Below are 9,361 nucleotides of genomic sequence, written 5' to 3' on the forward strand. Positions count from 1 at the left end.
GCGGTGAGAATAAGGGAGGTGTAAATTTATAAGTAAGAAAAATTAAGAGGTGATTTAAGATCTGCCAAAGAGCAATCTCACTTGAAATATTTGGCCAGCTTCAGACAGGGATTCACTTCAGCACGTCTGCAGCGACTCACCAGAAGCTGTTGGATGCATAGCCAGTGGAGGAATAATTAGGTGGCAAGAATGGACTGTGAAGGTACCAATAAGATTCACAAGTCTGGAAGAAAAATGCTTTGTGTAGTCCAAGAAATGAGAAGCTACTTGTGTTTGGCACTGTTTTAAATTTGTTCAGAAGATATGCTGCATCTGAAGTTCAATATTGAAGTAGGCTACAACAGTAGGAGCAATCTTTTGCCTGGCTGCTGAAGTAATCCTTTATGATGTTCCTCCTCCTGAGGCAGAGGAGGACATAAGCCCAGGTTATTGCGTTTGCTGGACAGGAGTTTCCTCACCTCTTGACTGTTGCATATACAGTTGTCTCTTCCTTGACTCACTTGTTTGAGATGGAAGTATGACCTTCTGTACTTTGAGGATAAGCTCGTAAGGTCTTCTTTTCATGGAAGAAGCTGCTACCCTTCTACAAACAGTTAGGGCCGGTAGGCTCACCTTTTCTTTTTTCTTTTTCTTTTTTTCTTTTTCTTTTTTTTTTTTTTCTTTTAACGTTGTAGGCACCACTCTCAGCTTGAAGGAGGAAGGATTCCTGTCTATGCTGTCACTTTTCAAGAGCCTGAGAATGATCCTCTCAATTGTTGCTACTTGTGGGCTGTTCAGTCTACACAGGAAAGGTGAATAAACACTTCAGTGTCACTTCAGTGAGCCACTGAATTTTATTTTTTTTTTAATATGTTTGTCGGCATACAGTCGATACAGGTATATTTGTTTTGTTTCTTGAGCTATGCAGGAGATTCGGTCAGGTAGGGAAGGTTTTAAGCTGACAATGCCATTTTTACAGGCTTTAAGAGATGTGAAGAGGGACCCGGTAGTTCCCGCCTTCGGAAAGAAGGCAAAGCAACTGTGGCTGCATTTTTGCGCTTGCATTCTTAAATGATTTCCTTTTGTTTCTTGCTGACTGCTTCACGGTTTGTTTGATGCTCCCAGCATGGTATTAAAATACCGTTAAAAGCAGCTGAGGCTGCAGATCTAGAAGACTAAAGGTGCCGATACAACAGCCCGCTGCCCCTAAAGGAGGGCGGTGACAGTATTGGCGATTGCCTTGTGCCAGCTTCGGCAGTCGTGAGCCAGTGAGCCTTCGTGAGCCAGTTCAGCTCACCTGGAGGGAAGGATTCAGCAGAGAAGTCAACGGTTTCCTGCTGGATGACTGCATCACATCCGAATGCGGGAGGGTGCAGTGGGTGCAGGAGAGGGACCGGAACTTTGGTGGTAAGGGAAGGGGAGAAAGATCTCTCTCTCTTTCAGCATCATCTCAGCCGTTCCGAGAGCAACAGTCTTTTTAAGTTTGACTTTAAAGCAGTTGTGATCGAGACCTCTTGGCTGTGAAGAAGTCTATCCAACAAGTTTTAGTCCATGCAACGTATTAAAGCTTTCAAAATGTATGGTTAGCATTTGCCCTTGGAGCTTTTAGTGCCAAAATGTCCTCTTATGTATTTTAGTGGCTAAATGTGGCCAGTTACCGTGTTTTGGGAAGCGGTGTTTTTCTTGTCAGCAAGAGCGTGCTATTAAGAAAACGTCGGTCTAGAACTAATGAAATGATTATGAGGATTATAAAGCATCTTTGTAATCTAATTTCCTCATTGATACCCTTTTCAGCGAAGGTGATGCGCTGAGTTTACATCTGTTGCAGTTAACATTTGGTGACAGAAAGTGCTTGGCATCAGGACAAGTCATGTATGAGGTAAGATGTGCACGCGTGTGAAAAGAAGAGTTATTTTCTGTGGGTGAGCATCAGCTGAGTTCGCAGGGCTAATATTGACCATCAAAATTCAGAGCTGACTGGAAAAAAAGTAGTCTTTTGCTGAGTCTTCTTGGGCCTGGCCTTTGTGCATGCTTTTTGAAAACAAGGCGTACAGTTTTGTGCTGCAGTGTCGTGTGTTGCAACTAGATTCGTCTGCAAAGAGCCCCTATCAATTCAATTCCTGAAGAGGAAGCAGCTTTTACAAATAAAATTATTCTTAAACAGCAAATTGAGGGCATGTAGGAAGAAAAGACAGGGCCTCGAATAGCTTTGTTTAACCAACCTGCAGACTTGAATAAGCTTCCCTCTGTCTCCCTTTCTCCAAAGACGGTCATCTATACCTGTTTCTTCTTTGCTGATCTTTGGGTTTAGTTTCTTGGTTTCCTTTTGAGCTCTGTCAGCTGTACTTCACATGAAATGTACCTACAGCGTCTCTTACGTGTTGATGATCCTGAAAGCTTGTAGCTGTAAAGATAACTTGTTCTTCTCTTTGGCTGGGTTACCTATTGAATCCACTCTCAGAGCCAGCAAAATATGTAAATACAGTAAACAGTGGGATGACTCGTTCAGAAGAGAATACAGAAATGTACAAGCTGGCTCCAAAGGTGGTGCGTTTAAAATGCAGGTGAGGTATCATTATATCTCTGGTATGTAACAGATATAGGGCGCATCTGTGTAATGTAGAATTCTATTCAGTAGTATGCTCGGAAGTCTTCCAAAACCTTTTTGAGGGGAAAGTAATCTTAATTCAGAGCAAGCCTTTCCTCCTATTTTGATCCTTTGTCTTGCATATTCTCAACAGGACAAACCCCAAAAGGTGCATTAGGCCAGGATCTGTACTCTACCGTGGGCACTTTTAGTCCCAGAACACTTCCTTGGAATCACAGCTTGGTCGGTACCACATGACTGTCTGCCTACACGGCTGTCTGAGACAAGTTTCTTTCCATCCTCACTGGCAGAAAAGCGTCTACTTCCATATCGGAGTGTGACCAGTGCATCTCATTTGAAAACTCTCTTCCTGTTTTACTGGTCGATAAAGTCCCTCCTTCATCACTTCCATACAATGGAGTTCCTTAAGTGGGATTTGCTTGCCCCAGTGTGGGAAGTTTCAAATAGACTGCTTTGCTTCAGAAGTTGTCTTAGGCAGGAATTGTTTTGGTATTATTTTGCCCTTTCCCTCTGCGCCCTCTTTGTGGAGGACCGGCTCTTCATATATGAACGAAAGTCTAAATTTCTAGCTCTTAAAATTAGTCTCTGACAGGTTTCTGGAGTTTTAGTACTTTACCTGATGAAACTGTCTTTTGGAGTGGTGGATGTCTCGTTCAGGACAACATCTTTTATTAAAATTGGGTGTAGTGATCATTCATTCTGTACCAAAAATGAGGCTCTTTGCCTATGCTTCACATCAGTTTTTCAAAGAGATGGTTTTCATTTTCCTCATCTCCTCTGCACGTCTGTTATTTTTTTTAGGAATGAAAACCATAATTTTTTGTAATTATTACTGGTTTTAGACAGCCTTGATATTTATTTGAAACATTTCCTGGAACTATGAAGAGAAAGCTTGCCTCTTCTCAGGTGAATTAGATGTATGTTATGAGATCATATGGGAATGTGTTGTTTCATGCTAATTTAGGAAAGTTTTAGGAAACTTGGGTAGAACGTGGTGTGATCCGTTTCTGGGTTGGCTTTTGTTTGGTGGTGGTGGATTTTTGTTGTTTTTTTGTTTGGTGTCCACAGTACGCCCAGTCTTGCACCGTACAGCAGACAGTTCGAAGCAATGCTGTGTTTGGAAAGACGGTTCATTTTAGTTAATGCTTACTTAGCAACTGGTGGCATCAGGGGTTGAACACAATCCTGCCGGGGTTTCAGTGTATCTCAAAGCAGTTTGCTTACTCTGTAGTGCTTTGTGATCCTAAATGCCTTGGCCACGTGCATCCCATGTCCTCTCTGTTTTCCCCTTTTGCTGTTGGCTGTGCTCGGTGAAGGACCTGAGGGCCATTCACCCATTTCACCCAATTCACCCATTAATCAGTCTCTGACAAGATGAGAAGAGGAGGTGGCAGGAGCATACGTGGTTTGAAAGAAGATTGTTCATCAGTAAGAAGTTCTCGTAGTTCCCAGCGAGGGATGTGCGTTCACTCTGGCGATGTGCCTCTAGATCATACCTCTCGACAGAGCTTTAGCTGCTGCGATGGCGTGACTTCTCTGACTTCATCAGTTCTGTGACCAAGACACGGAGGAAAGAGCTTTGTGTGCATGCGTGCTGCGTTATTTCAGATATCTCTTTGTAGATATATATTTAGGTTTATAAAGAAACCTTGACATTGCAAGGAAGTCTGCAAAACACATTTAGATCTGAATGATGTTAGGGAAATGCTAGAGTTTGAAAACGTGCCTGGTCTGTACCGCCAAACTTAGCTGTTGGGGTTTGACACTGAATTCTCTTGCATGTCATTTGTAGTTTCTATTTATTGTCACAAATAAGCTCATGGGAAATATACACGGTAAAATATGCTTATTATATGAGATATAGAGTGTCTTTCATATTTAGCTATAATGTATGTTTTTATCTCAAAATGACCCTTTGTCTCTTCTGTTGTTTCCCCAGGGTTTGAAAAACTGTGACGAGAGGTACACTTTAGATCTCACGGGAGGAGTCTTTCCCTTGAGAGGGCAGATCAGCAGTATTAAACTACTCAGCTGTCAGACCGTAGAAAAATTTCTCAGCCCTGTTGACAGAGAGGATAGCATTATTGAAGGTTTGTTCTGATGCCTGTGTTTGATTATTTTAAAATACGTGGGTTTGGAATGTAAGCAATGGATGCTGTTCTGGCCACAGGGTCTGAAAGCCTTAAATATCTGTACAGACTGGATTGTTGGGATTATTGAAAAAGACAAACCGTGTGCTTAAGTTATGTGAGACTTCTTTAAGGTAAAAACTAGGTGAGTTTTCACGCTTGCTGACATGCTCTAGCGATGTATGGTGGGGTCATCTGTATACTGCTGGTCAGGCATTTTATTCCTTCAGCTGTCACCTTGGAACAATAAGATCATTCTCTCCACTGCTTTGGAATGTTATCTGAATCTCTTTTTGCCCTGTTCAAACCTGTTTGCGTGTCTACTTCCAGATGGTAGTCCCTCACAGGTGGTGTTCCCCAGGGCTCAGTACTGGGGCCTGATGTCTTTAATACCTACCTTTATTAATGATCTGGACAGAGGAATGGAGTGCACCCTCAAGAATTTTTCAGAGGACACCAAGCTGAGTGGGAGCCTTGATCCGCTTGAGGGTAGGAAGGCTCCACAGAGGGATGTGGACAGGCTGGCTGGCTGGACTGAGGCCAACGGTCTGAGGTCCAACAAAGGCCAAGTGCCAGATCCTACGCTTGTGTCATAACAACCCCATGCAACAGTACAAGCTTGGGGAAGAAGTTCTCAGGATCACAGCCATCGAGGGGAGAGAGAGCACTTCACAGCAAAGTTTCTAATTGATATCGAATGTGATGTTCGTTGTATGAAATCGACTTGTTGGCCAGGTCGGGTCAAGTGCCCGGGTGTCGCTCCTCTATGATTCTAAGAGTGGCTGGAAAGCTGCCTGGTGGAAAAGGACCTGGGGGTGCTGGTCGACAGGCAGCTGAATAGGAGCCGACAGTGTGCCCAGGTGGCCAAGAAGAGCAATAGCATCCTGGCATGTCTTAGAAATAGTGTGAGCGGCAGGAGTCGGGAAGGGATTGTCCTGCTGTACTCGGCACTGGTGAGGCCACAGCTTGAAGACCGTGTTCAGTTTTGGGCCCCTCCCTGGAAGAAAGACCTTGAGGTGCTGGAGCATGTCCAAAGAAGGGCAATGAAGCTGGTGAGAGGTGGAGAGCACAAGTCTTGCGATGAGCGGCTGAGGGAACCGGGGTTGTTTAGCCTGCAGAAAAGAAGGCTGAGGGGAGAGCTTCTTGCTCTCTTCAGCTACCTGAAAGGAGGCTGTAGTGAGGTGGGGGTCAGTCTCTTGTCCCAAGTAACAGGATGAGAGGAAATGAGCTCAAGTTGTGCCAGGTCTGGTTTAGAATGAGTATTAGAAACAAATTCTTCACGGGAAAGGTTGTAAAGCGTTGGAACAGGCTGCCCGGGGAAATGGTTGAGTCACCATCCCTGGAGGTACGTAAGAGACCTGTCGCTGTTAGGTTAATGGTTGGACTCAACGATCTTAAGGGGCTTTGATCTTAAGGGTCTTCATCTGAAATGCCTTTGGATTAAGAGAACTGGTGTTGTGTGTGTAAGTGTGGAGGTGTGAATGTTGTGAATAGTTTATGTTAAAATCTCTATTCCAATTTCTGGTTTGTCAGGGTTTCTTTGTTTATTTGGTGTGATAATTGTGGTCTTTCGTTTGGAATATGCATGGAAAGGAGCTATTCTTAAAACTCGTCATTGAGTCAAAGCTGGAAGTGAATAATGCCAGCTGTGTGAGACAAGCATATACGATCGAAAAGTGGTGTTTTAAAAATATCGGATCTACCCTATTTTCTGCAAATAAAACAATGTCTTCTCTTTTACAGCAATATATCCTGACATCAGTGTAGCAGTCTTCAGTTGGCAAGTGCAAACATACGGTCAAGGCAAACCATCTACTTATTTGGGCGTATTTGACATTAACAGCTGGTATCATGCTCAAATGCCAGACTCGCTAAGGTAGATTTTTATTAAGTTGCTTTCAATATCCCTGCAAATAATTCATTTGAATGTCGGCGTTTAGCTGACGCCCTTGTTTTCTTTAAGGCCAGAAGAGTTCCTTCATGATTGCCCCTATTTTGCTTTGTGGTCACTGGAGACTGTGACAAGCATGACTTCTCCCGAGCTCCTTTTGGATATTCTGGTACATGAGCGCAGTCTACGTCGGGAAGTTCCTCCTTTTTATCCACCACCGGAGCAGTTTTTTAATCCGAGTGCCTGTACTTTTGGTAGGTATTTCAGTGCTTTTAAGAGCGATAAGCTTAAAATGAGATGCTATTTCTCGGTTCTCTTGTTCATTGTCTGTCACACAAAAACCAAACCCAACCCCCCACACCCCCAACCCAACTCTGATGACGTTGTACTAACGAGGTATTTTCTCTTGTGAAATATATCTGGCAGTCTGCGGAGTTTTGCTGCTTTTGTGACGTAGCCTGTGAAGTGGTGCTGGTTATAGAAGGAAATGACTTGGAACTGAAGCTCAAAGTACTCAGTTCTATCTTTCCAGATACTGCTATGTAAACAATGTAAACTGGTCATAACATAACTGAGAGAGTCTGGAAGGTTGTCAAACGTTTGTTGTTTCTGCAGATGGCACGTGCTTGCTGAACTCCGGAGTTGTTCACATGACTTGCACCAGCTTCCAGAAGGAGGTGACCTTTTATTCTGTCTCTGTTGAGAATGTCACGAGGTGGACATTTTCTAAGCTTTCTGTTGCACTGCTTTCAGTGTCTGAGACCATTTAATGCTCCTCCTGCCCATCCACACGCGTAATTGCAATTGTAGCCTGTCACCAGATTTATGCAAATGCTCATGCTTTAGGTCCGCTCTTGGGACTGTAAAACCACCACGGTCTCCTGTGGAAGCATGATCAGGGATTGGATGTCTAGAAAGGAATGCAATGTTGCTCTAGGAGCAAGAACAGAAATGTTGTGGAAGTCGGGGAAAGCTGTTACTTCTTTACGAGCCATCGGTCAAACTGCCTGCATAGTCTTGAGTTAGAGTTTTTATCCCCGATTAACTTGAAAAAAGGGAGCCAGAATGGAGAAAATGAGAAATTACTTAACTGTTTGAGAAGAACGGAAACTTTTTTTCTCCCAAACTTGGCCCAATTGCAACTTCCGAGCCACTGCCCAGATTGTGACAAATAATGTTGACTTAAGTTTCAGCTCGCTAAATATTTCCAACATAGATCAGCTTCTGCACAAACAAGCATCGAAAGGATCTTCCAAAGCGTGGTTTACAGTTGTGTGTTAGTTTAGCTGCTATAGAATGCATTTTGTGTCAGTGGTCAGGGAAAAAGCAAGGCGTGTGTATCGAGAGAGAAGCTAGAAAATACTTAATCATTGCAAGGGCTGCTCTTTTCTTTCACGGGATTTTTAAAATAAACTGTAACTGTTAGTTTGGCTGCCGTCTTTAAGACTCGGCATAGTAACGCTTACTCAGATGGCTAAGCCAAAGCACATTCCTGATGCAGGCTTTCTGACAGTTTAAGGGGACGTTTCTATAATTTCTCTTAGCGGTTACCCAGGCCCTTAGTGACCGACTAACAATGCGGCCTTTATCAGTAGTTTTGGATTGATGTTTCAGACCTTGAATTTTTTGAAGAAATCTGTCCCTTCAATGACTGAAGCCATTGGTGAGAGCTACCACAGGTGTCTGGTAGCTGGCTTGCTGTCTCCAAGACTCGTCGATGTCCAGCCATCCAGTTTGATCCAGGTGAGCGCATATGAGGGAATCAAGGGGGAGATACAGCCCTCTGGTTTGGCGGGGCTGGAGAGGCTACAAGACATGATAACGTGGTTTTCGTATTATTTGCCAGTTGCCCTGAAATACGAGTGTTGGCTGGAGTTAGCAGAAGAAATAGTATGCTTAGCCGCAAACTATGGAGTTTGACTGGGAACAGCCCTAAGAGATTTGTCTTTAGAGACCCGTCTCTTAATTCTGGGCCACAGACGTGCACAAGGAAGCGTGCGCTCAGTGCTGGTCACGCACAACATCAAGCCTCTTTCCCTCAGAGCAACCTTCATCCCCATCGGTTTCTCGAAGCATGAAGTTTAGTGCAGTAGCTGACGATGGGGGTGTCTCGCTGGGATGCGAGCTGTTGCAAACGTCAGCTTGCTGCACTACACACGACCGTTTGCTTCCAAGGAAGAGAGCTGTGGTAAAGGATTACTGGTGTCAGGTGAAAGCAGATCTTCACCTCTGCGGCCTTTGCCTCGTGCTACAGTAGCCCAACGTACTCCTCTTAGACTGCCCTCTTGTTGCTGCAACACCGTCATCACCTTTATCTCATGACGCTCACTGCCTTCTGTCTCCTTTATCCCGCCATAGTGACTTCACCCCCTCTGTCACAGGTTTTCCTTTGGCACCGACCGTTCTCTCTCATCTGAAGAGCTTCATGAGAGATAGAGTCTTTGTGATGAACAGCCCGTCTGTTTTTTAATAGCCTTTGCTGGATTGTGACTGTGCCGTTCGGAGACTTGTTATGCATTTGAGCAGGGATTCCTTTGGAATGTTAGTGAGACAAATTGCAGCAGTAGGGTCGAGAAGCTTGGTTTGCAGTTTTGTTTGCCACTGTGAATAGCATTTGGTGTGTTTCCTTGCCTGCAACCAGTTTTCAGAAAAAGATGGAAATATCACATGTGTGTTCCACTGTGTAGAAATCCCTTGGAATGTAACGATTTTGCCTAGAAGGGAAAATGCTTTTGAATGTCTTTAAAAAAACCC

At 44.0% G+C, this 9,361-nt stretch overlaps 1 long non-coding RNA gene across 1 annotated transcript; it reads left to right on the forward strand.

Moving 5' to 3' along the window:
- The first annotated feature begins 4,561 nt into the window (after positions 1–4,561).
- Positions 4,562–6,697, forward strand: LOC309684614. The gene is made up of 3 exons (XR_014270317.1): positions 4,562–4,677; positions 6,460–6,592; positions 6,680–6,697. It is a non-coding gene; the product is annotated as an uncharacterized lncRNA (long non-coding RNA).
- The last annotated feature ends 2,664 nt before the right edge of the window (positions 6,698–9,361 follow it).

This window comes from Vanellus vanellus (genome assembly GCF_965231255.1).
Source record: "Vanellus vanellus genome assembly, contig: HAP1_SCAFFOLD_319, whole genome shotgun sequence".
Taxonomy (NCBI): Eukaryota; Metazoa; Chordata; class Aves; order Charadriiformes; family Charadriidae; genus Vanellus; species Vanellus vanellus.